The sequence below is a fragment of the Diachasma alloeum genome, unplaced genomic scaffold (assembly GCF_001412515.2).
Source record: "Diachasma alloeum isolate Michigan unplaced genomic scaffold, Dall2.0 Dall_scaffold_78908, whole genome shotgun sequence".
NCBI lineage: Eukaryota > Metazoa > Arthropoda > Insecta > Hymenoptera > Braconidae > Diachasma > Diachasma alloeum.
In genome coordinates, this window is record NW_021683643.1 from 3,747,225 (window position 1) to 3,773,318 (window position 26,094).

The 26,094-nt window shown below is 36.0% G+C and overlaps 1 protein-coding gene across 1 annotated transcript in view; it reads right to left on the reverse strand.

Annotated features, from left to right (window-relative positions):
• Window positions 1–26,094, reverse strand: part of LOC107047916 (forkhead box protein P1) — a 382,431-nt gene that overhangs the window by 336,621 nt on the left and 19,716 nt on the right. The window contains exon 2 of the mRNA XM_015270832.1: window positions 8,707–8,751. The gene's annotated coding sequence lies outside the window, so the exon portion shown is untranslated. The remainder of the gene's footprint in view (window positions 1–8,706; window positions 8,752–26,094) is intronic.

The following is a 26,094-nucleotide window of genomic DNA, read 5'->3' on the forward strand; positions in this document are numbered from 1 at the left end:
ACTTAAATATTCAAGAAATTAACTAATTCCCCAATGAAGCAATATATAGAGATTTAATGTAATTTTGGCGTTGTTAAAAATTTCAAGCTTTTTCACTTGAAGTTTCAAGAGTAATTTTCTAGCAGTGGAATATGAATAAACATGAACATGAATTCATCTGATGATCTCAACCCATGTTACTTATCAATCCCAATGCTAATGAAATGAGTATCTCTCTCTCGCGCCTCCTTATTCCCCAGAATACTTCTTTTACACTTTGATTTCTCTTTCATCACGTACACATGAATGCGTATAGTCTGGGAATCAAGTGCGTAAGAGAACCAAGTGAAAAACGTCGAGGATGAAGAGAGAACAGTGGACAAGGGAAAAGCAAACAGATATATCCGGAGACAAAGACTCGGGAGAACTCAACGAAGAACGGAGTATGTTGCGAAAGTGTGTGTAAGGGCGCGTGCAGAACGAGAGAAAGACGGGTTGGTGATGATGACAAACTGCTCGTGTTCACGCTGCACACATTACGCTCACTGTATGTATTATAACCCGGAATACGTTCTACGAAGTGACGAACGTTTGAGTCATACGTAAAGCAACTGTCTTATTCTGTTATGTTGCTCTTCACTTGATGCCGAGTGGCTCTTTGTTTATCCTCATTCCGATCATTGTAATTATAATTTAAATTCACAAATTCAGTTGTCCAGTTGATACTTTTTCTCTAATTGAAGGAATGCAGAGAAAATAATGGGCTTGTTTCTTAAACCAAGTTACTAATTTTAAGAAAATTGTGATTTTAGAAGGCCTTGTACTGAGAATAAAAGACTTACAGTCTATTCTAGCTCTCGGAAATTGGAATTCCTCATACAGTGTATTCTAATAAGTTCGAAAACTAGGGGGAGCAGACGACGTTTATCATTACAGTCCAATCTTCGTACAAGATACTAGACGATTTTCATTTTTATGATCATTTGAGTACGATTCCTGATGTCAAACACAAAGGTTTGATTACAGTAGCGAAGCGGTAAACCGGATCAAGTCTATTTTGACGATTGACCAGTTTTTGACGAATATTTCGGAACCTAAAAGACATAGAAAAATTTTTGTCACGACCTTTTTTGTAGAGCCAATTGAGGGTTATAAAAAAGGTTATGAGAAAAATTTTGCTGTGTCTCTTAGATTCCAAGATATTCATCAAAAATTGGCCAAAAGTCAAAATCGACTTAACCCGATTTACCGTTTCACTACTGATTAGAATGTATTGTTCCTTTTCAAAATAACAATTTAGAAATTCGGAATAAGTTAGTGTGTTAATAGGGGCCTGCGAGGCGAAATTGAGATTTTCATTGGACTTTTGGTTTTCATAAAAATTGGGTGGAATTTCGTTTTGTTTTGTCTATCTATCCATCCAAAAAATGGACGTAAAACACATGGTGCCATTCGTGTAAAAAATAGATATTTTACCAAGTTTTATGGCCGACGATTTTAATTTTTTTTATTGACTGTAACGTGTGCCCATTCATTTTGAACTTCAATTGATGTGCAATCAAGCTATAGATCATAGATGCACATATTTCCAGCAATTTCTGCAATATCTCAACTCCATTCCCATTCAATTGTAGTCCCTTCGTCGAGTATCTTGTACGGAGAATGCGAAACGAAAAACATTCAAGCCAAAAAGTGGAGGTATCACTCGGCACCGATTCAGGCCTAGTATCTTGTACAGAAGTATCTTGTACGGGGACTGAACGGTAATTTACTTAAGGGGGAACCCATATCGACGCTGCAAATAACCTTGTGTATTCGGAACAACACGAATAATTAATTGAATACTAAAAACAACGATAAAACTCCGCATTTTGCGGGTAATTTCTTACATTCATTAAGTAATTCATTGAGTAATTTCTTTCATTCATTCACAGTAATTATTTGAAGAATCCAGTTCACTCATACCATTTCTTGTTAGCGTTGCGTGCGAGAGGAAATCTCATTTATTTATTAGCATAACAGTCAAACAGCTGAGGCCAATTCCATGACTTAAATTGTAGATGAATAAACCTGAATGTAATTTAGTTTATTGAAGGTAGATAGTAATGCATGGTGAAAATTTTACATTATGACATGATACATAAGATCTATACACGGCGAATATTATTTGGTAAATTTCATCAACTAGTTATTGAAAAAAATGAATTACCAACCAGTTGATGAACTTCGACAAACTAATTGGTGGATTTCAACGACTAGTTGTTGAAATTTACCAAATAATTTTCTCCGTGTAGTGACGCTGCGAGTGGAAGATCCTAAATCTAAGCTCTTTACAGAGTAAACAAAATCAGTAAGAAATAATTACAGTTTCGTAAACATATTTTATTAGCGACTTGAACGAATCATTGAGTATGTCCATGTCAGGGTACCGATAGAACATCAGATTTACGGCAAAGGTCGGTTAGTGGATGGAAGAGCGGAAGACTAAGTTATTCCTTACTCTTGGGGGATAGATAGATAGATGCATGATCTGGATCGGGCATTTGATCGCGAAAACTCAATATTTAATATTTAATTGTGATCATGCGCACCTAACCATGGATTAATAACAAGGCATTTGTGAATATGCGTAGATTAACTTCAGAACTGAAAAAATCGCCACTCAAGAACAAGAATGCTCTTAATTTACGAACGCGGATGTTCTTCACTGATAGAAAAGGTGGAACGATTTAGTTGCTGTTAACAGGGCATCTGAACTATTAAAATGGTCCGTTAATAATTAACGAATATCCGCTTGAATACGGGACTATTAACGGAAAATTTAATAGTTAAGAAGCCTCGTTAACAACAACTAAATCCTTCCGTCAGGGTTGAAGCGAAAATCTAAAGATTCTTATCTTAAAAACTCAAAATTTCTGATTTTTAGAACAAAAATTTCCGTAAAATATGAGCAAATGTGCCTTTGATTAAGCATAATTATATTGGATGTATTTTACTCATTTTACAGACGGAATTCTTCAATTTCTAAGAATTAGGACTTTTTAAAAATGATTTATGGGGAGAATTTTCTTAGAATAAGTGAATATTACACTTATTGGCACCATTTTTTACTCGCGAAATTTGAGTTTTGCAATTTTGAGATTATTAACTAGAAAATTTGTCTTCCGGTGAATAAAAACTGCAACTGCCTTTCAACGTCGACTCCAACTTTTTTCCTATTCAATTTAGCTTTTTTGCGTTCATGTTTCATACTTTAATTTCTAGAAAAACGATTCGACATTGTAACATCTCTAATATCTGTTAATTGCATTAAGTCGCCGGGAGGCAACCCTTCCACGTCACTCCGTCCCACTTGGAAATAAATCCAGTCTGTCTGTGTCTGTTTCTGTCTCACTCTGTTCTTCGTGAAAATTCTTGCCTCATCTTTTTCACCCCATCCCACCCCCGTCTACTGGATAATATTTCCACTTCCATTTCTGTGTAGTCTGTCTCCTTTTTTCGCAAGGGTATTTCACTGCTTGCGACAATTCTTCATTAAGCATAGATCCGAGTGAATGCGAACTTATGCATCATCTCGAGTAATGGAATTGTTGACTCTTTAAGGTGATCCGTGTATGATAATAATTTGATGAGTAGATTTTTTATGAGAAACTTGAATCATTTGAAGGTTATCCTTTAGCTGAAATTTGTGGGAGAATCGATTCTCGGTTCGAGTTGAGGATACTCAAGAGTAACAGAGAGTAGTAGAACGAGAAGATGAATCCATAATGTGTTGATCTTCTTGCGAAGTGGTGAGCCCATAATACCATTTTAAAAATACCTCTAAAATTACTGGATTCAGAGAAAAATGAGATTTTCTTTCCGTATTGCTTGACCTACAAGAGATTTTCAGGTGTTTTCTTATAAATTCACTAGTTCCCGAGATATTTTGATAATAAGCTGCATGTTAATTTTTAAGTAATCTAGGCAATGAGCGGAGTTATGAAAAAATATCGACATCTCGAGTAGACATTTCGTCGGTTTATCATTAGTTATCTATCAGGTGCAACCGACATGTTCACCGATTCTGCACAGGGTTTGACCTACAAGGAACTCATGAAAATGTCACGCAGTTACCTCGCAAGTTACAAGTAGGTTGTAACCCATAAAAAACTCAAGTGATTATTCATTCACCTAATTATTATCAACAATTCGTTCATTGTGAACACCATAATGACGCTTATTTCTGACGTGTATTTTTGACTCTCATTTCTGAACCTCATGACCCTTCCTTCCGACCCTAATTCCTGATCCGCATTCCTGACCCTCGTGACCTTATTTCTGATCCTTCATTTCTGACCCTTGATTTTGACCCTTATTTAGGCTGCTGATGAGCTCTCGACCACACGGAGAGAAATCTTCAGTAAAAATTACGAAACTTCCAATTCGCTCAGCGATTACGGAATCGACTCAGAAAATTTAAGTGACGCCATCGTAATTTTTCACATGAAATTCAGATAAAAATTACGGAACGCTCTGGAAAAATTCCGTGAGAGTTCCCTAAAATTTTCTACAACCACATTTCGCTCCGGAATTATGGAAAAGATACGCAATTTTTATTGATTATTTTTCTCACTCAGATTTCAGCCAATCAGAGCGCAGTATTTGAGGCTGTCAAACGGTTTTATTTCGCAAATTTTTAAAAAATTTCCGACGGAAATTCACTAGTAGCTTTTCAAATGTTTCTCATCTTTCAACGCATTTCACGTTTAATATTCTGTGTGACAGATAAACAAAAAAGTGGGTTGTAAATGTATGGCTGTGTAAATGTATCCGGATGCTGTTCACTGCACTCTGCTTGGCGGACATCGGAGTGGAAAAAGAATCCGTCAAATATACCACTGGTGCTTCAAAATTAATCGGATATTTTCCTCAAGCTTCTCTGCCTAGGAACGAGTGTGTCAATTTTTCCTCGTGCTTCGCACTCGGGATTTTAAACCTGCAAAATTTGACACTCGTTCCTAGGCAACGAAGCTATCGGAAAATATCCAATAATTTTGAACCACTAGTGGTATTACTACTGAATATTTCTCTCCGTGCAATGTTTTATCGATTATCCGAATTTTTCTGGGTCCAATAAAACGAACGAAGTAATTTTTCCTTTTTTTTCGTCACCGTGTGTCTATACTGCTACAAACATACTTGTTCCACGAGTGTTGATCACATTAACATTCTCCATCAAGCCAAGATGTAACTCTCAGCTCGCATTAACAAAACCCAGAAAGAAGAAACATTCACCATAAAATAAAAACCTCTCCTTGAATAAAATGCCTCACTGATAACATTTAGATTCGAATTATCGTTTATGTTACCCCGGGTTTATACATAACTTGGATTTTCGTTTTGACCAGAGGACTCCTCGGGGCCTTTATGTACAGAACAGAGCAGAACTACCAGAGAGGTATTTCGCGAGTGAGAGTCCGGAGATAAGGTAATCCGTTGCCTGAAAACTCTGAGAACCCGAACCATCTCCATAGCATAGCCGAAGGTTTAAACGCAAACTCGAGGATTGGGTGAGTTGGAAAACAATAAACAGAGTGAGTTCATAACCGATTAAATTAGCAGCTGAAAAAAAGAAAAGTACTTCCCTCATTAAATAAATTTAACAACAACTTAAACTCTCAAGTGAGTGAAATAAACAAGTGAATAGCATTCAATTGTATTTCTCCCTCTTTGTTTTCAGGAAAAAATACGAGGTGAAAGTTTTAAAGTCTACCCCATCTCAATCTTTTTATCCGAGATGAGGAATAATAAAAGAGAATTGCGGGGGGAGGAGCGAATTGAATGGGTTAAAATGTCTTGAATGGATATTGAACAATCGTCGGAATGCGCGGTCTAATACAAATACAATATTAAGGAGGCAGTCGTTGTCTGTGGGCCAAGGGAATTCATACTGCCAATTATACTAACGCTCTTACATAAATCTCTGATAAAAATGGACGCGATGGAAGAGGTGGGAGACAAATGCCTGGAGATTTATATTGTCAGGTTCTTCCTTCAGACAATTTCAATGAATTCGGCGGTCCATTCATGTCCACAGCAGTTGCCTATTCAACTTCATTCCAAGTTTTTTTGTTGTCGGCTATAACTCGTGTATGGGAACGGTACAACATAATAAGTCAATTTATCTTATTTTATTAAGTGCGCAATTACCAACGAAATGAGCCATTTTATGTAACTTTTATGTAAAATTTCCTTAGCTATACAAGAAGTGTTTTTTAGGCTGTTTTAAAAATGTATTGTAGATACAAAGTACATATAAATTAAGGAAATAAATTTATGGGTTTCAAGAAAAAACATCCTCATTTCCAGAGATTCTTGACCCTAACTCGGGTTGCCTTCGGAATAAAGGATTTTCTCACCAAAATCTAAACAAAAAATCAGTTACATCGGGGATTGAAAAGTCAGGAGATCTTTTTGACATAATAATCTCGTAGAATAAGAGGGAATGTTGGTGAATTCAGTGAAATTTAATATCAAAGTTGCTGAAGATAAGAACTTCTTGTCTAGTTTTAGGACCATATCTCTCTATGTTATAAAAATCCAAATCGACTTCTGGTGATGAAAATTTGGTACTCAAAATTCAAACTCCACAATTAAGAATCCCAAGGGTCAAATTAAGGGTCAAGAGGGTCAGAATAAAGGTCATGAGGGTCGGATTAAGGGATTAAGAGTCACAGAAGTCAGATTAAGCGTTACGAGGGACGGATTAAGCGTCACAGAAGTCAGATTAAGGGTCATAAGGGTTAAAACAAGGGTCACGTGGGTCAGATTAGGGGTCACGAGGGTCAGATTAAGGGTCATATGGGGGTTTACGAGCGGAGCGAGCAGGGCGGGTAGCCCTCTAGTCATTTCAAATAAGCGAGAGTCACTTTACTGTATTTCTCTGTTTAAATTGTATTTTTTTTAAAGGCTACTTTTTGTTAAACATCTCCTTCTCATAAATAACTGACGGAAATTGATTCAACTTCACGAAGCTTTATTGTTTCGCCACAACACTGATTTCCGCTGAAATTTTTTATATGAAAAAATTTGTTGCGATATAAAAAAAAATCTGTAGTAAATCGATTGTTCCATTGGGAAGCAATTACTTAATAAAGCTGCCTATTTTTAGTATAATTCCCCAACTAATACAACTCAGCATAATAACTCGATAACTCGCCCTCATCCACCATCAGGGGCTGTCCCGCTTCGATCTCCTCAGCCCATCAAATCAATAAATCATCGTTTTCCTCATTCTATAATTCACTAGCCTCCGTGGGAAAAACTTTTGCACTCTGCACCATGCAAACACTAATCCATTATTTATAACTGCAACAGGGAAAAATCCGGCCCTCATATCCGCAAATTCATCGAATCTCCGCTAAAAGCAAAATCAGGGAGTTGACTTTTAGCTAGAAATAAAACCGAGAGATGAAACACGATGCAAAACACGGGCAACAGAGACTTCCACTAAGTGCCACCTTTGTCCCACACTCCTTCTACTCACGCCACTGCACATCATACAGAAAAACACATTAAGACCCCCTCCCTTCATCCCGAAAAACTCAAGCAAAACAAAGCACTAAAAAAAAACAAGGCGAAAGAACAGGAGAACAAAAAAAGCCGTCAGCCTTTCTTCCGTTTCGGCTATACCCTACACTGCATCCTCATTTCCAAAGTTGCACGAGAACTTTAAACTTCCGAAAGTTTTCCCAACGATACTAATTAACGAAAGAAACCCCCGCCCCCACCGGGGTGCAAAGTCGAATCGAATAAACATCCTCCCTCTTTCCCCTCGGCCCCACACCCTCATCCCATCGTTTCCTGATTTATGCTAATGTTTTTGTCTTAGGAAATACACCAAAAAGCGATCTCCATCGGTAGTTCTGATATATCTCACTCTCTCTTTCTCTCACATCCCCTTTCACTCTCTCTTTATCTTTTTCCAAGACACTCGGATTAACTTAACTGCTCTAAGGTGGCAATAAAGGTCGAGCGATTTAACTGGCGTTCACATTATTATTATCAGAGGAGAACGAGTGGGAGGGAGGGAGAGAGAGAGAGGGTTATATTGTGGCCCGTAGGCACCTTTTAAATGTGTTGAACTTCCTCTTTCTCTGTATGAGATGTTTTATAGGTATATATAGGTATATAGTAATGGGAAAAGTTCGGACTTTCAATACGATTACGAGATGGGGGAGGGAGGGAGGAGGGGAAGGGGTGACGTCGATCAATCTGTCGATGCAACCCCTTTTTATTTCTCTCCCTTTTATTTTCTCTTTCTTTGTGCACGGAAAAAGAGTAAATTGCGGGAGTTTTTTTCTTCCACCTTTGTTTTTATTATTCTTTTTTTTCAGTTTATTTTCTCGACTTTATGCATCCGTTTTCCCTCATTTTCATGTTAGTTTTGAAGGGTTAAGTGCATCACGGGGATTTTAAGGGGAATTGATGCCTCCCATATACGTCGATTATTAATAAATGGAGGTGGGCTTATTCATCTCTTCGAATCCACTGCAATTGCATTCGAGGTAGATGTTCATTTATTGATGGCTGTCTCATCTCGGTGCTTCTTCCCGATTTTCCTCTATTTTCTCTGCATTTGCTTTGAGTTAGATATTTATGGGGCTGGGGGCGGGGTATTTAGTTTGCAATTCAACGGTCGATAAAAAATTGGTGCAATTTTAATGGGAAGGATTTTCCGTTTACCTGGTATAGACGAGATGTGAAGGGTTATTGAGGAGGTGGTCTTACCTGGAACAGAAATAAAATTCGATCGTGTAATAGGGGGATTTTATTGTGGAGATATTTGGTGAATGAAATATGTATTAAGAATAGGCATAAAATGGCGAATATTCTGGTTTGCGGAAACTTCACACTAAACAGTTACAAATTTTCGTCTGAATTTCCCGTGTCAAATCCCCGGAAATTTTCATCGTGTTTAAATTCCACTGAAATTTCAGGAAATCTTGTCATTAAAAAATCAAATATTCCATTGACTTTCTGTTTGAATGATCTGAAAATCAATAAAATGCTTGATTTTTCGGTTCAATTATTTTGGGGGAAATTCTCCGGTGAAAAAATACGCTCCTAAAAAACAAATTCTTCTCCCATGAAAAAATGCCTTGGCAAAGGAATTTTTTTCCCAGTGTTCCCTTTCATGATGACAAACAATATCTCTCCAAATTTTGCCAACAATTACTCATTGTCAAAATGCTGCTGCATTTAACAGATGTGCTAAATCGAGTTGTTCTATTACATTCTTCCCTTTTCGGCCAGTCCGTAACTGAAAAAACTATATTTAGGAAATGAATCTCATCCTCCATAATTGAAGAATTATTCAGATGACAAGAATGCGCGAGATTGATTAACCTCGAAGTGAAATTATTATCGCCGCAATTGTTGAATTATTTCGTCACTTTACTTGGGGGAAAACTGGAGACACAAAACTCGTTTGTTTTCATGAGCTTTTTCTTACCTCCTTGGGACACAGGGGAGGTGTGCAATGCCGCGAAAACTGCTCAATAAACTCAATTTAAGCGCCCTCATTCCATAACGATATACTAATCATACTCCCCGGGCGATGAAAGTACATTTTAGCATTATAAAATCCCCTCCCTGGTCGTTCCAAGTAGGCGGAGTATTTTTTTTCATCTCGAGAAAATGTAATTTTTATTTATTTTTTTGGGAGCAAGACGGGGTAAGGTCGACCACGGGAATTTTTTGTCCTCTTTTCCAAACGAAGGCGGTCCCCTGCTGAGGTCGCATTGTTCGACCGAACACGGGGACAATGCTGCGGCTGATCATTTCCTTCTGCAACCCCTTTAGCTGAGGAAAGCTCCAACTTTCCATTTAGTTTCAATACGGATGAAAAAAAAAAGAATTTTATACTCGTGTCATCAATTCCATTCTGTGGTTGTACGGAATCGAGAGGAATGAGTTTTATAATTGAATAAAAAATTAATTAATTTATTCACGGAGAATCGAGTTGTGAAAAAGTACTATAGAAATCATGGACAAATTATATTGTGAGGCGTAATCGCGAGGCACAAATAATATTTCGCAGAAATCGCTGTTCATTGTGCAATTTTTTCTGAAGTACAAGGTAGGAATTGTGTTTGAACACGTAAAATTGACATATTGATTGAAAAAAAACGTACTTCTGCCGAAAAAGTATAGGGAAGACCGAGGCAAAATGAGACTCCGGGCAAAATGAGACCCCTGTAAAATTTGGGATTTAACACAAATGGGGTCTATGTCTAAAAAACTTTCGTTAAAAAAACTTGGTCAAAACAATTTGGTAACAAAAAAAATGGAAGAAAAAGAATTCGGACAACCTGAACTTCAAAAAAATTGAAAAAACTTTCAAACTTTTAACGTATAAAGAGAATTGCAAAAAAAATTGAAAAAAAGTCCATACATATACATACAGACACCTTACAAAAACCGCATATTCGGACTTTTTGAACCATAATTACTTGCCCTGACATAAAGATTTGGAAACTTAAATTTGAAGGATTACGAAGCTTCCATTCGGAAAAAAAATGGAAAAAACCGAACGAACCACAATGCAAAACATCGTATCCAGAATAAACAGGATCAAGTCTTGATTACAAATGATTTGTCCCAAATTCATATGCCCGAGGAGATAAATAATACAACTACACTCTGAAATTCCAAACACAAACACAGGTTTTACCTATATTTTTACAAAAGAGCAGATTTATTGACGGAGGTTTATTTTTACAAAAGTTCAATTAACCAAAAGTTCACTTTCCCAAGTTGAATTCACTGAGAGAAAGATCTGAAGTTGGATTTACAATAAGAAAATAGTTGAGGCAGTTTTGGTGAACGATACGTTTTTTTTTGTATGCGGCACATAACATTATAGTAACTTCACAAGCGTAATTTTTGCAAATCAAAATGCAGTTAAACTAACCAAAGTTCAAAAGTAACCACGACAAATCTATCGTGAGGAGAACTATAAAATAGTTGCAATGACTACATTCCATTGTAGTAATTACTTCTCCGGCCATAGTTACCGTAACCCATGAAAAATTGTTGAGGACTTTTTGACTATAATTCGATGGTGATGGAATATAATCAGAAGAATCATATTTTTCTCTCAGTGTTCAACAAAGTTTTTTGATGAAGTTTTTTAGACGTTCTTCGGGATGATGGAATGTTCTACAGTTACTAATGAAATATCCCATTGTTAGTAGATTTAAAATAGTATAAACGTAACTCAGATTTCAAAGATTACAATCTGAAAAAATTCTAAACGGATGTTAATAAGAATAAAAGCATTTTGGTAAAGTTAGCGCTCAATTCTTAGTCCAGAATTATTGATAATAATTAATTTATAAATGCCAAAATAACACAGAGTCTCATGAGGAAATCAGCTATTTGAGTTTGAAAAGATTAAAATCTAGAAAAAATCTTGAATAATTAGAAAAAATGAATAAAATGTTGTGCCTAATACGAAAATTAATCTTAAAATTAAGACATTGAATCTGATTTAGGGGAAAAAGGTTCATGAAATTTCAAGTTTTATGTATAATTTAAGGAAATTTGCAAGTTTTCAGTGCAAGTGAAATGGAAATTTCCCAGCTTGATTAAATTTTCAGCGGAAAAGGAATATATAAAAACAAAATGACATGCATTTTCATTTTTTCCCTGAATTTTGCTGATTTTCCGAATTATCACGGAATAATTAAACTGAAAAATCAAGTATTTCATTGATTTTTAAATCATTCGAACAGACAATCAATCAAATATTTGATTGTTCAATGACAAGTTTTCCAAAAATTTCAGCAAAAATTAAACATGACAAAATTTTTTACCAGTGTGCAAATAGTTTTCACGTTAAATACGCTGATTTAATCGGCAATATCTCACGTCAAAATGTTTTGGTAATTCCGGAACGATTAATTGCAATTGAGCCTCGCCCACGGCCACTAGACCACAAAATAATTGGGGTAACGCCACATATTAAGTACAAAAATAACGTAACTTGTTATGCGATAAGTGAGAAGCGACGAAAATTGGTCTGCTAATGGCCCCACCGAGTTAATTTCCAACGTCCGGATCTAAATTACTATTGCGCAAGGTATCACCTTACTTAAATACCCCACCAAAAAAAGTAACAAACAATATTAATAAAAGGAGTTAAATTCGACGAACAGATCCACGTGGGGGGATAAGTATCGGTAAGCGTGCGTTGAGGGTTTTCAGTTGAGCTTTCGCCCCGCGTGTTTCACCTCTCGAGATTTACGCGTGAGCTATTTTCCCTCTAAACATGTCAGAGTAAACTGCAAGCTGGGATCGCACATACGAGTTGGAGGGATTTCAAGTGTGCATTTTGAACGAGTGAAAATCTCATCCACTGGCCTCTGTGTGGGACCTCTCTCCTCCCTTTGATGCTTTTAATAAATTTTACTAACCACGGGACTGACTCTAAACATGCATAATGGCCGAAATCGATTGTAAATCAAGCGGTAAGAGACAAGAAACTCGGAACACCGGGGACTATATGGTTTGCGCCTACCACCGACTGCAGTTGGATGCTGGCAGTGATTATAAATATGACACTTCGGCATTATAACGATCCTACGATCCATCTTGTTTAGTTTTCTCGCAATTATTTCGTCTCTATTTCGTTATAATTTATTTAAAAATTAGACACTGGGGTTCCGAAAGAATTTTAATTACGTGTGATGGAATACAACTGTCTGTGGGAAATTATTCATGTTGATTATAAAGAGAAAAATGGTTTCGATTGAAAATAGGATTTGAATGAATTCTTTTAATTAGTATAAAATGTGAAGGAAAATGTTATTTGATGTTTCATTTTTAATGTTTTTTTTATGAAGAATGGAAAGAAATGAAAAGTCGAGTAATTTTTGAATATATTGCAAAGCTCCCTAATCCATTATTTTTTTATTTTTTTAGTTTTGATGTTTCAATCTACCACATCTTTGTTTGTTATGATTTTTGTACCTCCCCTGTCATAGGTATAAACCTGTGGGAATGATATTCAAGTAAATAAAGAAATGAAATTAAAATCAATAGCGAAATGGTAAAACCTAAAATCAATGGTATAGGTATAGGTATAGGTATAAACCTGTGGGAATGATATTCAAGTAAATAAAGAAATGAAAATAAAATCAATAGCGAAGGGTAAAACGGTACAAGTCAATTTTGACTATTGACTAGTTTCCTTTGAATATCTCAGAATCTAAGGGAGATAGCGAAAATTTCGTAATTACATTTATTGTAGTTCTCAATCGGCTCTACAATAAAGCCTATGACAAAAATTTTGCTATCTCCCGTAGATTCGGAAATATTCCTCAAAAACTCAACTGGGAAATAAGTCGACTTAAACCGTTTTACCACTTCGCTGATGAAATGCAGAATGAAATTAACTTGACGGATCAGTTTCTGTGAGATTTAATTGTAGAAAGCAAAAGCGATGTAGAAAAAATTATATGATTGTTCCTATCATGACGTAAAGTTCATTCAAGAACAGATCCACACTCGCATCCACGCAAAATCACCAGGACAACAAAGTCGATGCTGGGGATTTGCGTCACAATTTTTTTTCTGCAAAGATGACGATTAAATAAATATGTCGGAAAATGAACAATTTGTTTTTTCAAATGTGCCAACATTTCTGCGAGGTTTCAAGCTATCAAATCGCCTTTTCGCTCAGTCAAAGAACATGGAAACCCCTTCGAAAGGAGATGTCATACATAACATTATCCTCAGGTTAACGGGGTTTATATGAGAAAACGATTTTTTGTCGTTAATTACTCAGAAGGTTTTTTTTTAATTTAAAAATGACCAAAAATCGCTATTATTCATGCAATTATCATGCATTCATGAATATTCAATTAAATGTTAGCAAATGATGAAGGTTAAACTTATGATATCTTCTATTATTGATATGAGTCTTGAGTGGAAAATTATTATTCCTCTAATTTTATACAATGGGAATACATTTTTCAAAGAGCTTTCATTTGTTGGTAATAGAGAATTTAATTGAATTCAGCTATTTTCAATTATTCAATTGAATATTCACTCATTTGGGGGATAACTGTATGGATAATAGCGATTTCCGGTCATTTTCAATACTTGTCCCACTGAAAAAAATAAATTAGCGCCAAAATTCCTTTCAGCTTTTTTAGTAATTAACGATTGAAAAAAGAAGTTTTCTCGTATGAACCTCGGTGAAAGTGAAAATAACGTCTCATTTTGAAACGTTTTTTATGGTCTTTGAGTGTGCCAAAAGGCGAATTTATAGCTTGAAACTCCGCAGAAATATTTCCGTTAATTTGGAAGAAACATTTTTTTAGACGAAATCTAACCATTTTCAATAAATCATAACTCCCTCAATTATCAATATTTTTCCATTTTTCTTTTTGTCAACATTTTTGTCTCGTGGTCATCTTCTCACAAAAAAATCCCCATCGTCGTCTTTTTGGTCTGCTGTCTTGTCATTCGTCATTCGTCAGAAAAAAGAGAAAATGAAGCCATCAATGTGTTCCACCAACACCGCTCCTGTTTTTAATTGAAATTGTATTTTCATTGAGATGCAAATAGAGAAAAAAAAGTCTTGCAATTTACTTCTCGTCACAACTTCATTCCGGTCTACTAATGTTAGACATTCGATTCTTTTACTATTGTAGTACAAGTATCCTGTGACACTCGAGGGAAAAAATAATTGCGATCGATGCCGAATATACACTTGTCCCCTGCATTATATTTTCATCCACCACTTGATCACTTCACGGTTCAGGTGTCATGAAAAAAAAAATGTTAAAGAAAAATAGTGGAATGAATCGTGGAATTATTACTGTTTCTGCGGGTCTGTAACGACTCGGGGTTTTTATTCTCTGTGTCAAAGGGAACGGGGTTGATGATAAAATTATGTTGTCGCGCATCGATTGATTTCAAAGGGAAATCAGAACACTCGGTGAGTGTTCGATGCGACTGATGAGGGGGACTCTAAAATGTATTGTTCTACCGTGTTTTCAATTTACGGAATTTTTGTCTTTTACTCGTTTTTCGCAATTATCGTACATCAGTCGCTCTCCTCCCCTCTTACCTCACGGACACATTGAATTATCCGTTGCCCTGTTGCGTCGACTAAATTCTAAGCAGCCTAAAATTAGTCACTGGTATGTTGACCCCGTGACTCGCTGAATGACCCTTTGGTCCACTGAGATCAGGAGTGAAAGCCATTCAATAGTAGGTCCTCATTGTCGAATGCATTTTTGAGGAACTGATTTTTAATTAAAGAATGTTTGTGCTTTAACGGTCCCGCAGAGAAAAATAGTTCCTAGTTTCCATGTATTAGTTTTGCTGAAAACTTATTCGTGCTGCGCACCCGAAATTTTCAGCCTTCAAATCTTAAAGCCCTCATTCGTTTGCAACAAAGCGTTCAGGAAATATTTCACAATTTTGACGGGTATTACCGACAATTCATGCCCGACAGAATGATAAATCAACTCTATATTTGAATTATTTTATCCCGAGATGGAATACCGCACGGAAAAAAATATACTTGAATTGAGTATAAAATGTACTAGAATCAAGTATATTATTTTTGAATCGAGTATATAATATACTTGATTCAAGTACACGGAGAGAAAAATTCAATAAAAATTACCAAAAAGAAAACGTAAACATTGCGTTTCGAAATGTAATCGGCGAGCGAAGAAAACTTCAATAAAAAGTGTAAGTCGGAACTGAAATTGTACGAACCACCACGTAAATTCTATGATTTGTTCCATACAAATTAACCATCCATCTGATGACTCACCGCAGTGGGAACAACAAGTCGTTCCGTAATTTTTTCCCAACGATTGAGAAATTTTACGGAACGGAACGTAGAAATAACTCACCAGCTTCATAAAAATTGTTGAACGTTCAAGAATTTTTGATTTTGGAGGCATAATAAGTCGGCAAGTGTCTGTAAGATTTTACTTACAACGGGAAAAATTAAGTGACAATTTCGTACTTTGTTCGGTGATGAACCTGAAAATTCACTGAACGTTTCAGATTTCTTCTCTTCCATTCCTATAAAAATTTCCGGAAAACGATTCCCCATTGCGGATTGCGTGAATTGTTCCGTAATTTTTACTAAATATTTCTCTCCGTGTATATTTTATACTCAATTGGGGGATGGGTATTTCAATTCGAAGATGATGGTTTTGTATCAGGCCGGGTTGTAGCAAGCTCTCTTAAGTGTAATATAAGGGTCAGGTACTGTGTCAGAATATAAGGGTCAAAAAGTGGCGGTTAAAAAATGAGGGTCAGAATATTAGAGTCAAAATATTAGGGCCAGAATATAAAAATAAAAAAGTGGGTGACATGCAATGAGGGTTTAAATATAAGTCATATATTATACTAGATCCCCACTTTCAGCCCTTCTGTGCCTGACACCCACTTTTTTACTTTTATATTCTGTCTCTAGTTTTTTTATCCTAATATTCTGACCCTTTACATTCAGGCCCTCAGTTTTTGAATTTAATATTCCAACCATGAGTAATAGTTGTAATAGTAATAGTTGTCAATTTTTAACATAAATCTTAAAACTTTAAATATTAAATTAACCATCAATTTGTACATTCAAATTTTGAAATATTCTATTAACCAATAATTTAGGTAGGAAGATTGACGATTATTTGGATAATCGAAAATCAAGTACCTAATTTTAGAATTAGCTTGTTAACTAAAAATTACATTTCAATATTATCAAATATTTTATTCACCATTAATCGGAAAACTTAGTTACTAAATTTTATTATATTTTCAATTTGTTAAATATAGTTAAACTTTGAACAATACTATAAGGTAATAATCCTTCTTAATATTGTCAAAATCTAATATTATTGGCCATCCCTGATTCCGACTCTCATTTTTAACCTCCACTTTTTGATTCTTATATTCTCACACTTAGTATCTGACCCTTTTATTATACTCGAAAGTGCTTGGTACAACCCGGGCTGATAAGAAATAATCATCTTCGAATTGAAACACCTATCCCCCATCCGGGTACAAAATATATTTAAATCAAGTCTATTTTATACTCGAATCAAGAATAATATACTTGAATCAAGCATATTTTATTCCTGAATCAGGTTTATGCATATACTTGATTCTGGTATAAAATATACTCAATTCAAGTGTATTTTTTCCCGCGTATGTACGGCAAAAAATGCAATATGCGAGAAACGTGCAAGACGCAGGTGTGCACGTATATATTCAACATATATTTCTCATACAGCATTTTTTGCCAAAAATATATTTAAAATATATCGTATATGTATCCCATATATAACTGTTCGCATATATATTTTTTCCGCGAGGGATGTAAATTTATTGAAAGGAAATAATATATCCGCCTGATGCTCTATATCTTCATAAAGAAAAATAGTGTCAACTATTCAGTAACTAATAACACTACTTTACTTGGCCTGATCCCTTCACGAAAATTGAGCATTAATCCTCAGACCCGCCCAACCCCTTACTGCTCGACTATTTTCCTAGTTGAGTTTGTATTACGAGAGAGAGTTTAAATTCTATTCTAGATTCATAACTATTAATACTTAAATGTCTACGTTGGAGCTAGCCAGAGGGCTCAAGCCACTTGGCTCTGTTTCCTCATCGCTTTTTTCCCCCAACAACTGTCTCTTTCTCTCATCAATGGGACATTCAGGCTCACGCCGCTGTGGATTTATCAACGGGAATGAGACTAGTACATCTAACTGCAATCTCAACTGGTCAATCACCTCGAAAATTCTTGGATAAAAGGAATTCTATAATTTTCAGAATTTTTTAAAACAACGATAATGTTGAAGATGTTTATTTTACAGCGATTGCCCTGGATAAGTCGGCCAGTATCTTATCGCATAGCAGATATATCTTGATTGATTCAGATTTTCGGGTTTACGTGAATTCTTCAGGTACTTCCTCAGTCACTTATAGATGATGGAAATTTCACAATGTGCTACATGGAGAGAAAAGTTGAATAAAAATTATCTCCAAAATCGTGACAAATTTTACTATATGAATGGTAATCGTGGAGCGAAATGTAATTCGGTGAAAAAATACTAGTTTTTAGTGAGCCGACCGTACACTGTTAGAAAATTACTCTTGAAATTTCAAGTAAATAATCTTGAAATTTCAAATAACGAATAATTTACATGGAATTTCCATTGATCTTGTTATCGATAAATCAGTCAATATTCTTGAATATTTAATTAAATTTGATTTTTCAGGTTCATACGACAAGGAAAATGACTGAAAATCATGAAAACTCCGGCAACCTTTCTCCTGAATTTTCAATCTGTTGCTTAATTTTCGCGATAAGTTTGAAAATCCAAATTGTCATTGAAAATTCAATGATCATTCATAATGAAAAACTTAATTTTATTGAATTTCCAAGATGAATCAGGAATTCCATGAGCAATTCAGTCTGCAATTGAATTAAAGTTCAGAATATTGAAAATTCAAATGCATCTGTTACTTAAATTTCAAAAAATTTCCAATAGTGTAATCGTTGGGTGAATTAGGTATGCTCCGGCGGACATCCGAGTGCAGCTACGTTTCGCGCGGTTAGTACTTGGATGGGTGACCGCTTAGGAACACCCTTGCCCAAAAAATTTGGAAGGTAGACACGGTGTAGTGGCCTAATGTGCTACTCTAGTCAGTGTGACAGAAGGGTACATTAGGGCTCTGCACAATCGGCCGGCTGTACGACTGGGGTTTTCCATGGTTTCCCAGGCAGTCCTAGCCCGAATGGGGTACAGTTAAGAGTAAGACGGTAAAATTTCCATCGATAATCAATAGCAGATACGACAAAAGCTATGAAAACTTGCATTAGAAAGCAAAGGATTTTAGATAGAAATCTATGGAAACTTCTATGGACACTGCATTTCTCTTGGTCGAAAGTCAGATGGGAGAATAATCCAACAATGCCCCTGATAATTCGAAATTATAAAATTTTTTTTCCAGTTTTCTTGCATGTCAACGATTGGGATATGTTCAGTAATGAAATTTCCCGCATTGCGCGTTCAGGAGTTTAATCTGCAAAACTTCTCCCTTTCATTGCTATGGAACAAAACGATCGAAAACTTTTGCACAATTTTGGAGAATTCCAAGTTTTTCAGCAGCAAGAAGTCAAGAATTTACTCACTTACTTTGATTATCAATCAAAATATGAATATTCAGAATCAAATTCAGTAGCGAAGTGGTAAAAGGACATTTTGCTAATTCTGCTAAATTTGGCTATTTTGACTATTGACCAGTTTTCAATCATTATCTCGCGATCTAAGGGAGATGGCAAAATGTTTATTATAACATTTTTTGTGGAGCCGATTGAGTGCTACAACAAATGTAATTACGAAAATTTCGCTATCTCCCTTAAATTTGGAAATATTCATCAAAAACTCAACTGGAAGATAAGTCGACTTATCTCCGTTTACCACTTCACTACTGAATTACACTGAATTTCCAATGAATGTAAAATTCGAGGACATATTCACCTAAACTTTTCGGATTCCTGCTGATTTCCATGGAATAATTGAACTGAAATTTATAGTTACCATTTATTCATTCATTGTTTCATCAAGTTGGGAATTTTCAATGTCTGATTGCCGGTGAAATTTCCAAGAAGGGCAGTGGAAACTTTGACAGTTCTATTTTTTTGAAAGACTTTTGTTGGATTTCGTGGAACGAAATAGTATTCAAAAATCAATCTCTACACAGCTGGACACATTTCAGCATCACTACATAAGCTGTGGTTATATTACGTGGCGACCACATAGCGGGCGACTACGAATGCTCTGAACAAAACATAGAACAAAGGATTAAGAGAAAGTGCGTTCCAAGTGGTGCAATGTACTGGTCCTTATTTTCTCTGAAGTTAGTCTTCGACAGCCGGAGTGAGAGTAAAAATTGAGATGCGTCTTTTTACGGACGACTGAATAACGAGTCAGTTTTATATTAAATTTACTGAGTTATTATTCGAATTTTACTCATAATTCCAATAATTTTGGAAGCAATTTCGGAATCTTTCCTATGTACCCGCTAAGAAATTTTACAAAAAATCATAAAACTATGGCAGTTCCTTGTAAATAGCATGTAGTATTAAACCCATTTAGTATTTAAAAAAATCTTGGCGTTGCATACGAAGATTTCGTATTGAAAGATTTATTTTATTTGGGTTATTTTGACTTTTTGAAGGATAAATAAAATAAGACGTCTGTTGAGACGCGAAGTAGAAACATTGGTAGAGAGTCGGACATTTAAATCTCGAAGCAGCACAAGCGGTAAATCCATCGGGTCGTTTCGTATGTAAATCGCTTATCGCATCGAGTTGTCCACTCGTTATAATTAGGTATGTAGGCAAACCTCGGAGGCAAGTCGCACTGGTGTTACTGTGGATTTTGCCCGAGAGCGGTCACGAGAGAGGGAGGGGAAGGAGTAATATAAACCGTCGAGGAATCGTAGACACACATTTGTATATTAAAACTTGCACCGACATGGAACACCTAACGAAGTGTATGTTAGTCTAATGGCGATGAGTACGACTAGCAGCCCGGGACCACTGCGGCTGCTGGTGGAATTAGGCTCTTCCGTTGTTTCTATTACAAAATAGATGGCGTGATATTGCAAAGTGGCCCGCGCTACCGCCCGCGTTTTATTATTGTGTCAAATGTGATAAATAGTGGAAATTGTCCATAAACCTCAGACCGCAGATCGTGGATCTGTTTAAAAAACAGTGGCCGAGGGATGGCTAAATTTGAAAAAAAAAAGGTGAGAAAACCAGGGGCCCTACAAGCTAATGCGTTTGAATGTCACTAAATATTGGAAATAAACAGTAATAACAACATTCGGATGCATCCACTCTTCTCTTCTCACCAGGATGCATTCGAGTGCACGGAGAGAAATATTCAATAAAAATTACGTATCTTTTCCGTAATTCCGGAGCGAAATGTGGTTGTAGAAAATTTTACGGAACTGTCACAGAATTTTTCCCGAGCGTTCCGTAATTTTTATCCGAATCTCCTGGGAAAAATTACGATACCGTCACTTAAATTTTTTGAGTCGATTCTGTAATCGGTGAGCGAATTGTGAGTTCCGTAATTTTTACAGAACATTTCTCTGGGTTGTTATTATTTTTCATTTCCAATATTTATTGATATTCGAACGCATTAGCTTATAGGGCCCCTTGATTTCTCATATTTTTTTTCAAATTTATGGAAAACTGGGCCATTGTTGTTTAAACAGATCCACGATCTGCTTCTTTTCATGCCGCTTGCTAAATGGAAAATGGTCATATTGACCATTTTGGGATTTTTAGGGCAACGAAGTGGAAAAAGATCGTATAAACCTAATCTAGGGAATATGAAAACTAGACGATTTGGGCTCTACTGAATCATTTTGACCTGACTTTTGAGAACAATTTTTTTTGGCGCATACAACCTTTTTCCACAAAGATTTCTCCAATAGTGTATAAATGAGAAAAAAAATCTGTTCACTGTTTTCTTTTCATTTTTCTGATATTCGGTCGTACTTTTAAACAAATAAATTATATTCTAGAGAAATTTCTATTCTAGAAAAATTTGTGGAAAAAGGTCGTACGCGCCAAAAAAAATTGTCCTCAAAAGTTGGGTTAAAATGATTCTAGAGAGAATAAATCGTCCAGATCTCATGTTCCCTAGATTAAGTTTATATGACTTTTGTGCACTTCCTTGATCTTAAAATCCCAAAATGGTCAATACGACCTTTTTCCATTCAGCACGCACTGTGATCTCACTCCCTTTCTAAATGCTCATTGATTAATTTAATTAAGCACGTTAATTCGATTTGTTGGATTTTTTTTATCATAGAAAGAATATTACGGAAATAATATTTCGGATTACTATACTTCACTGCTACACTGATAGAACGGATTAGTTATTGTTAACGAATGAATTTTAGTTGGAGGTTAGGCTCTATTCGGTCTCACCAAATGTTCATTCGTTAATAGTTAACGAATCTCGTTTGGAATAAATGAATCATTCTATCAGTGTAGAAGAATTAGTTATTGTTAACAAATGGATTTGGTTGGCGGCTAGGGTATATTCGGTCTCACCAAATGTTCATTCGTTAATAGTTAATTAATGTATATTGGAGGAGGCTTAGTTGACGCGTCTTTCACCTTTCCAGTGAATCATTCGTTAACTATTAGGAAATATTTATTTGGTCATATTCAACTCTACCATTCGTTAATAGTTAATTAATGTATATTGGAGGAGGGTTAGTTGACGCGTCTTTCACCTTTCCAGTGAATCATTCGTTAACTATTAGGAAATATTTATTTGGTCATATTCAACTCTACCATTCGTTAATAGTTAACGAATCTCATTTGGAATTAATGAATCATTTGATCAGTGTAGTATGTAGTTGCGACGTTGTAGCGCCATTGAATACGTGTTCCCATGCACTCACTTCTAGCGTCCGTGAGCGTACGCACATCGCTACCATGTCCACTAAATTTTGTGAATTGAGAATATTTTTTTGTGTCACGGGACCTGAAAATTAAAATACACACCTCGCCATGGCAAACATATCACCCTCCCCCACGTGCTTGCCATCCTCGTCTTCGGCTCGGAAGGCAATCTTGCACGTGGGGGACGGTGATCTGTTTTCCAAATCACGGGCATGTAATCTACTATTGTCCACGTGGTCGTATCGTCGTAAAGAATTGTAGACATTTTTTTCGTAAATTGGTGAAAAATCTCGCGCAATAACCAAGGAAGGATTTACGAACAATTTACGAACAATTGAAAAAAAAAATTTAAGAAATTCGACAATCCGATCGTGGATTCGGAATTCTCATTGGATGTGGGCTAGAGTGGGTGTGACTCATTACGGATCGAACCAATAACTTCCCGACCAATTCGCATGTTCCTGCTTATTAGAAAAAAAAAGTGACATTTCTATCCGGATATGGAGAAAACGGCTGAGGCGATTTTGCTCAGCATCCAATCAAAATCGAATGACACAGACATGTGCATCGATCGTATCACAAAAATCAAATCCCATCATTACTCTCTGTAAAATAAATGAATTTTTAAAGAAAACTTATTTTATAATTTTCTTTCACGTTTTATGCGAATAACTAACGAATCGCTGAGACGATCATTTTCATAAACTAATCAATTCTAAGTTACATTAACACGTAATGATTGAAAAAAAATCAAATCGCATCAGTACTCTGAAAGAAATAGTGGAATATGTGAAAAAAAACATTTTTTACGTTTTTTCACACATTTTCTTCGAATTACTAAAGAACCGCTGAGGCGATCGTCTTCATAAAATAATGAGGTCTAAGTTACGTGAAGATGCACCGATTGAAAAAAAAGGGTTACATTTTGAAGAAATTGAAATTTTGGAAAATTTTATCCCAATAACTTGCCAACCGCTGAGACGAATTTGCTCAATATCCAATCAGAATTGAGTGGCATGACAATGCATCCATTGCAAAAAATGAATCCGAATCTCATCGGTAATATGAGCAAAATCCTTCACTTTCTTAAAAATTGTAGTTTTTTAACGTTTTTCACATGTTTTTTTATTTTAACTGAAGAACCGTTGAGGCGATCGTCGAGGGGCTACTCACTACATAATTGAGTGACACCATGATTTCGAAATGAAGTCGATTTCGGGTAATTTCAGTGATTTCGGAAAAAATGATTTCGGTGATTTCGAGCGTCACGGGAGGTGATTTCATGATTTGGGAAAGCATCCGATGTATAATCGGAAGGTCCCGGGTTCAAATCCCGGTCTGGACTATCCATTTTTTTCAGTAAAAATTTTCTGGTTATTCATATTGAGAATAATCCCGGTTCCCCTCCTACCTCATCCAAATCCCATCCAATCATTTCCTATGGCGTCATAAAAATGTGGAATGCTATATAAATTCCTTTCTTTAATGTATTGTTCAGTGATTGCAGAACAATAAAGTTAATAAATAATAGAGTATGTGCAAAACGGGTTGTGTCAAATTATGAAAATCAAAACTGGCAATAATAACTGACAAATAATAACGAATTCGTTTGATTCCACTCCGCCAAGCTTGAGCTAATGACGATGAAAAGCGGTCCATTTACCATTTCACTATGACAGTGAGTACGGCATTTTATTATCATCGTCGCAGGCGTGTCAATTTTAAAATCACGAATTACTTCCACAGTTCGCACTACGCCAGTGCGCCACTAATTTCAGTGATTTCATTGATTTCAGACGATTTCACGTGATTTCGGAGATGATTTCGAAAATGATTTCGGAGAGCTAAATCACTTGATTTAAGTGATTTCGGTGAGTTCACGTGATTTCGGAATGATTTCATACCAGAGTGGCGCCGTGATTTCGGGAGTGAGTAGCCCCTCGGCAATCGTCGTTACAAACTAATCAGTTCTAAATTACACAAAGACTCGTAGGTTGCAACAAAAAAATTTGAATCAGTCCATTAGTTCTGGAGAAATTGTTGGACAAAATTTTATTCACATACAATGTTAACAATTTGCATCTGAATTTTCCGTGTCAAACCCCGGAAATTTTGATCATGTTTAATTTCCACTGAAATTTAAGGAAATCTTGCCATTAAAAAATCAAATATTCAATTGATTTTTTTCGAATTATCCAAAAATCAATAAGATACTCGATTTTTCAGTTCGATTCCATAAAAATTCAGAAAAATCAGGAAAACTCAGAGAAAAATTGAAAATTCATGTCATTTTATTTTTGAATTTCCATGTTTCATAAAAAATTCAACTAAGTTGTGAACTTTCCGTCTCACTCTGACTGGAAAGTCATGAATTTCATTGAATTTTACATAAAACTTGAAATTTCATAACCATTATTCCCCTAAATCGGATTTAATGTCACTCTCATGAGAATTACTATCATATTTTCCATGCAATTTCGAAAAATTTCCAACAGCGTACGTACATACACACATACGCACATACCAACATGTCTCCAACAATGATTGAAAATGATGCTAACCTCATGAAACGTCGACAAATCATGGAAATTCCAAATTTTATTTTCTGGGTCATTACAATAACTTCCTCCCTTTGGGTCGGGAAGTTAAAAATTGTCAGATCTGTAAAGATGAAATGAAAATTTTGAAAAAGAAGAAAGAAGGAAATGCCTCGTGAGGATGCACTCCAATACCAGTAATGCATCTATCCTAGTGCAGCTGGTTCACGTGTAGCAAGCAGGAAGCCACCAATCGTCTTTGGTGATTATCCCGGTGGCCCTATATCCCACTAGGTTAGTTGCATCGCGGCATCATAGACAACTACAGTGTGTGCATCATCAGGGACGGCGTTAACTAGATTCACTAACCCGGGGTATAACGATACAGTTGACTGTGTCGTCAACCGACTGGATTGTCATCGTATGTACCAACATCGGTGTTATTATCCCGCCTGCCATCGCATTCAATGTTCCCTTCCGCGATGCCGTGACAGAGGACGAGAGAGATGACAACATGATGCAACACGCTCCATCAGAATCATTCTCGGTGTGTGGGTAGTTCATGAGAGAGAAAGAGAGGGGTCGTGTTACACTTTATGTACGGGTTTACGTGGTGGTGGAGGTGGAGGAGGGATTCAACAAACCACACTGGTGCTACACATCATTATCATAAATGCCCGCGATTCTAACCCACGCGTAAATCTGTTTCGCAAATTGTACGGGTACCGGAGAGTTATGTCATCAGGCAAATGAACGATGAAGGGAACTGCTTGTGTTTCTAGAGCAACTGATGTCTTTCGACTGATTTCTTTTGAGATAAGTGAGGCTGTTGAGACTTTCAATATTTTTGCTTCCGAATGGAAGCTTTGTATTCGCTCAAATTTAAGTTTCCAATTTTTTGTGTTAAGGTAACTAAATAGGGGGACGTCACAGCAACTACGAATGTCTGAATTTCACACACCTTTTGTAGATATTTTTCAGACACTAAAAGATGTCTCAATAAAGTGAAAATTTTTCTGAATTTCAAACAGGAATTGGGATGTTTAGGCACCTGTTCGT